The sequence below is a fragment of the Seriola dumerili genome, unplaced genomic scaffold (genome assembly GCF_002260705.1).
Source record: "Seriola dumerili isolate Sdu_G_001 unplaced genomic scaffold, Sdu_1.0 BDQW01000383.1, whole genome shotgun sequence".
Classification (NCBI taxonomy): domain Eukaryota; kingdom Metazoa; phylum Chordata; class Actinopteri; order Carangiformes; family Carangidae; genus Seriola; species Seriola dumerili.
In genome coordinates this window covers 167,151-173,025 of record NW_019174638.1, presented here as the reverse complement: position 1 = coordinate 173,025, position 5,875 = coordinate 167,151, and the positions used below count along the sequence as shown (strand labels likewise).

Below are 5,875 nucleotides of genomic sequence, written 5' to 3'. Positions count from 1 at the left end.
AGAAGACTCTCCAGAATAAGAATCTCATGCAGAGATGGCTTACCTGTGCACTTTTCCACTGATATCTGAAGTAAATAAACAGTCTCGTTTTACTTCACCTGCTTGTGAACACAATTATCCTGATTGTGATGCTGATCCTTATTTAGGTCAGTCTTGCTTTGTGTCCACATCTTATGACTGATATACTTTCTGCTTCCTCAAATCGCTTAATGCCAATAGTCTAATATAATAATAATAATCATAATAATTAAGTTTTTGGAGCATATTCTGTGCATGTTGGAGAACATTGTATAAGTCTCTTTTTTTTCTCTGTATCGCTTTGGACAAGCAGGAATAAACTGACTATGAGCAGTGCTGTCTCAGAGTGTTTCCTTCCGTTGTAACAGTGTTTCATGCGTCTACAAAGTCTGTCACTGCAAACCATGACACATCACAGCAGAAAGAAGAGACAGAAACTTGTAGTGCACAGCTGCAGTCATGTAGAGGTGGCTCACAGCCTCCCTGCACCTCCTGCTCCCCAGGACCACACTGCTGTGTTGCTGGTACCTAGTGTTGACCAGCAGAGAGCAGCATAGACCCGCCAACAGAGGAGGCAAAGTGAGCGTTGACTCCGAGGTTTAGCAGATAGTGAACTTGAAAGTCTTGGACACAGCTGTCTGTAGCTTCTTCATTCAGATCAGCATCTGCTTCATCCTCCAGGTATCAAACTCTTTCTGCTGAAGCTCTGTAAAGCAGCTTGACTGACTGCTGAACACAACACATGCTTATGAGACGGAGTGGAATATGTAGGTGAAATTATGGCAAAGGTGGTCCAACAGCGCCACCCACTGGTGTAGAGTTTGTGTTGTGGTTGCCTTTGGAAATACACGTGGGTGAGATGTGTCTCTGCTGGTCTGGGATATTGTCATTTCTATGATATTCAAACTGTTCATATTTTGTATTTTACCATGTAATGTTTGAAGGAGACGACTCAGGGAGCCGCTTTCCCGTGTTTAATGTTCTCCTGCAGACGACAACACTTCTGGTATTTCTCTACATCTCCCTCAGCTATTCTACAGCACTGTGTGAGCAAATTATACTCCTGTACTCATACACACACACATTAACTCGCATATTAACATCATTCACAAGAAAGCATTTACCTAAATTATAACATTCAATTTCATTAAAACGCTAAAAAATCAGTATGAAAAAGTAAAAACAGTGCCACCTACTGGTGTGCACCAGAAGTTTCTTTCTACTATTATTCTGACATTTCACTTTCTTTAACTGAAAGTAATGATCCTAACCCACCTATGAGGACTTCAAGAAAGGACACATCATCGATAAAATGAAAGAGGGAGATTGTAAGAAAGTGATTGATGAGAGGAATATAAGGGACAAGCAAAAAAAGTACAGGACAATCAACACCTTTGTCCTTGAGATGGATGAAAAAGTCATAAAAGTCTGTACTGATGGAACTGAAATTGAACATAATGAAGAAAAAAATAGTTACACGTACGAGAGTAAGGACATGTTTAACCTTATTGTTTGTGAACTAGGGGCTGACTCTAAGTACACAGGTACAAAGAAGACTGCCAGAATAAGAATCTCATGCAGAGATGGCTTACCTGTGCACTTTTCCACTGATATCTGAAGTAAATAAACAGCTTCGTTTTACTTCACCTGCTTGTGAAACACAATTATCCTGATTGTGATGCTGATCCTTATTTAGGTCAGTCTTGCTTTGTGTCCACATCTTATGACTGATATACTTTCTGCTTCCTCAAATCGCTTAATGCCAATAGTCTAATAATAATAATAATAATCATAATAATTAAAGTTTTTGGAGCATATTTCTGTGCATGTTGGAAGAACATTGTATAAGTCTTCTTGTTTTTCTCTGTATCGCTTTGGACAAGCAGGAATAAACTGACTATGAGCAGTGCTGTCTCAGAGTGTTTCCTTCCGTTGTAACAGTGTTTCATGCGTCTACAAAGTCTGTCACTGCAAACCATGACACACTCACAGCAGAAAGAAGAGACAGAAACTTGTAGTGCACAGCTGCAGTCATGTAGAGGTGGCTCACAGCCTCCCTGCACCTCCTGCTCCCCAGGACCACACTGCTGTGTTGCTGGTACCTAGTGTTGACCAGCAGAGAGCAGCATAGACCCGCCAACAGAGGAGGCAAAGTGAGCGTTGACTCCGAGGTTTAGCAGATAGTGAACTTGAAAGTCTTGGACACAGCTGTCTGTAGCTTCTTCATTCAGATCAGCATCTGCTTCATCCTCCAGGTATCAAACTCTTTCTGCTGAAGCTGTAAAGCAGCTTGACTGACCGCTGAACACAACACATGCTTATGAGACGGAGTGGAATATGTAGGTGAAATTATGGCAAAGGTGGTCCAACAGCGCCACCCACTGGTGTAGAGTAGTGTGTGTTGGTTGCCTTTGGAAATACACGTGGGTGAGATGTGTCTCTGCTGGTCTGGGATATTGTCCATTTCTATGATATTCAAACTGTTCATATTTTGTATTTTACCATGTAATGTTTGAAGGAGACGACTCAGGAAGCCGCTTTCCCGTGTTTAATGTTCTCCTGCAGACGACAACACTTCTGGTATTTCTCTACATCTCCCTCAGCTATTCTTACAGCACTGTGTGAGCAAATTATACTCCTGTACTCAGTACACACACACATTAACTCGGCATATTAACATCATTCACAAGAAAGCATTTTACCTAAATTATAACATTCAATTTCATTAAAACGCTAAAAAATCAGTATGAAAAAAGTAAAAACAGTGCCACCTACTGGTGTGCACCAGAAGTTTCTTTCTACTATTATTCTGACATTTCACTTTCTTTAACTGAAGTAATGATCCTAACCTACCTGAGACAGGTAATGTTTATCAGGATTATTATTAATGTTGTGCAAAACTGAGTTTAAATGTATTTGGCCAAGCCGTATGTAAAGTGTATACATGTGGCCTGAATATTAATATTAAAAATATTTGTTTGGAAAATAGATAATAGGACATAATAATTGCATTTGTTCAGAAAAACAGAGCAGCAATTTATTTTTCTCACAAAAACTTTTCTCACACTTCTGAGATAATGATCTCATTAGTTCAGAATGGCTAGTGCATTACACTTTTGTATGTAGTCAATAAAGATTAAGTCAACTTTTATTTTGTTTGCATACATGCATGTAATCATTTCCATATGTCACAATTTAAAAATGTAATTTCTTATGTACTCACATACTCCTGCTCAGTATTATGCTTGATTAATGGATTAATGTAATCAACTAGTTCTGCTCCAGCTGTACTCTGTGATCCATATACTCTTTTACCAAATTTATTTTTTTCAGATGCACGTTTGTGTTTTACATTCATGCTATTTTGTGATACTATTCATTACTCATTACATGTATTGTTAATTACTTATCTTACATGCTTATATTAGTTATATTTAGAAAAGTAGGCCTTTTGTAAGTCTTCATATTGAAGTAAAAAGGGAAGTATTCTTCTCTTATCTCTTGCAGTTTAGTGATAACAATCTATTGCCATTTCTCAGTAGTGTGAAATGTGATAAACCAAATATGTAAATGGGAATTTCACACTTAAAATAAAGAATCACTACCTTATATGTACATGTATATGAACAACCGAAGAAGTTAGTTCCTCTTTTTACTGTATTTAAGGCAGGGGATATTTGAAGGTTCATGCCCTTCTTCCATTTTGCTGATGACTCTGTGCTTTTTGGTTCTTTATTAGATTTTAGAAACTCTGTTCCAACCAGAAATCACTTTTGGAAGCTAAAATAAGTCTTCAGCTCTGACGAGAGAAAGGCTCATTCTTGGGTTTTTTTCACGACTCTGCATCACACACCAACCTGGTTTGATCCTCCACACCTGCCTGAAGGTAAGTCCCCTCCACATGATGGGTAGAGGTCAAGACGCTAAGAGCCCAAAGCATTCGTTCTGGTTCTGTTAGGAACAGGCTGGGGCATGCAAAGAACTGTTTGAGTTCATTTATATTAAGGTGACTGACTATTGGACTGTCCCTTACAGTGGGGCCTCTGCCTGGTGTATCTAGAAGAGGGGTACAAGAGGGGAGTCTCAGCTGTTCAGTCACAGGCCTACCTGAGGTTCAGGATGGGGAGGGAGGGTTAACCCCAAAGTAGGTTTAGCTCCAGGGCTGTTTACACTTAAAAGGGATGGTTGACCCTTGGTATCGGGATGCTGTGTCGTCAAGGCCCGACACTCCCGGTGTGGGAAGACACCCTGAGAGCTCTGTGACTATTTAAGTCTCATTTAGGACAGTGAAAGTCCCCCTCTAAAGGGGGCAACTCTCTGGGTGACACCCCCGTGTTGCCACGGAGTATCACATAGTCCTGGAAGGATTTAACACACAAAGCTAAGGCCGAAAAGGAAACTGCTCCTGAAGAACAGGGACTATATTCACAAAGCATCTTAAGGCTAAAAGTAGCTCCTAACTCACCGACTGATCAAAGCTCAGGCAGAGAAGGAAACATCTCTGTCACTAAATATTCCAGCCTTTGATTTCAGTGTTTTTGGGGCTGAAATGACTAAAAATACAAAGTTATCAAACAGTTTTAAATCTTAGGTCTGTACAAGTGAAATCAAATGAGTCTCTAACCTCACAGTTCTCCTCCACCGTCTGAAGACATGCCAGTGATATTATGTTCATGGACGTGATCCATGTATTGGTGATTGATAGAGTGATCTACATTTTAATCATAGTTTTGTTTTGCTTAAGAAAAGCTTAATCGTGTCCACACATACACACACACACACACACACACACACACACACACACACACACACACACAGTGTTTAAGTTTCTTCACTTACTGGATGTTGTAAGCTATTTTTAATTATACAAAAAGAAAATAAATAAATATGTTTTTCTCAGTTTCATTTTTTCTTTCTTTGACCAGGAAATCATGAACGTCTGGTGCCAGTTTTCCTGTTTGCTGCTCGTGCTGCTCTCTGCCGCTCAGTGCACTGAGGGGGCAACTCCTGAGGACTTCAAGAAAAGACACGTCATCAATAAAATGAAAGAGGGAGATTGTCAGAGAGTGATTGATGACAGGAAGATAAAGAACATGAACAAGTACAAGGAAATCAACACCTTTATCGTTGACAAGTATGAAAACATCAGAAAAGTCTGTGACTATGGAACTTGCACAAATAATGGTCAATACAAAAGTATCACATGTACAAGTAATACAATATTTTATATTGTTGATTGTATACTCCAGAATAAAAAGTACAGAGGTTCAGCGAAATTCGCCAGAATTCAAATCTCATGCATCAATGGTTTACCTGTGCACTACATAAAGCATCTGTGAGGTGCTTAAACAGCTTCGTTTTACTTCACCTGCTTGTGAAACATGATTATCCTGATTGTGATGCTGATCCTTATTCAGGTCAGTCTTGCTTTGTGTGCACATCTTATGACTGATATTCTTTCTGGTTCCTCAAATCGCTTAATGCCAATAGTCTAATTATCATAATAATAATGATAATAATAATAATAATGAAGTTTTTGGAGCATATTTCTGTGCGTGTTGGAAGAACATTGTATAAGTCTTCTTGTTTTCCTCTGTATCGCTGTGGACAAGCAGGAATAAACTGAGGATGAGCAGTGCTGTCTCAGAGTGTTTCCTTCCGTTGTAACAGTGTTTCATGCGTCTACTTGACCATGTTTGTGAATGTGTAAAGTGTGAGTTACAAAAAGGCAGAAACTGTAATAAAGCTGATAGAGAGGACGGCAGAAGGAAACCACAGAGCGACTACAGTCTGAAGCAGATCTGAAAACACTCTACGTCACAGGAGGTTGGTTGTGACACAAAGGAGGGAAACACGA

General features: G+C 39.5%; 1 long non-coding RNA gene across 1 annotated transcript; it reads left to right on the top strand.

The window, feature by feature from the left end:
* Nucleotides 1-3,723: 3,723 nt before the first annotated feature.
* LOC111233299 lies at nt 3,724-5,653 on the top strand. The gene is made up of 2 exons (XR_002665594.1): nt 3,724-3,904; nt 4,944-5,653. It is a non-coding gene; the product is annotated as an uncharacterized LOC111233299 (long non-coding RNA).
* Nucleotides 5,654-5,875: the final 222 nt, after the last annotated feature.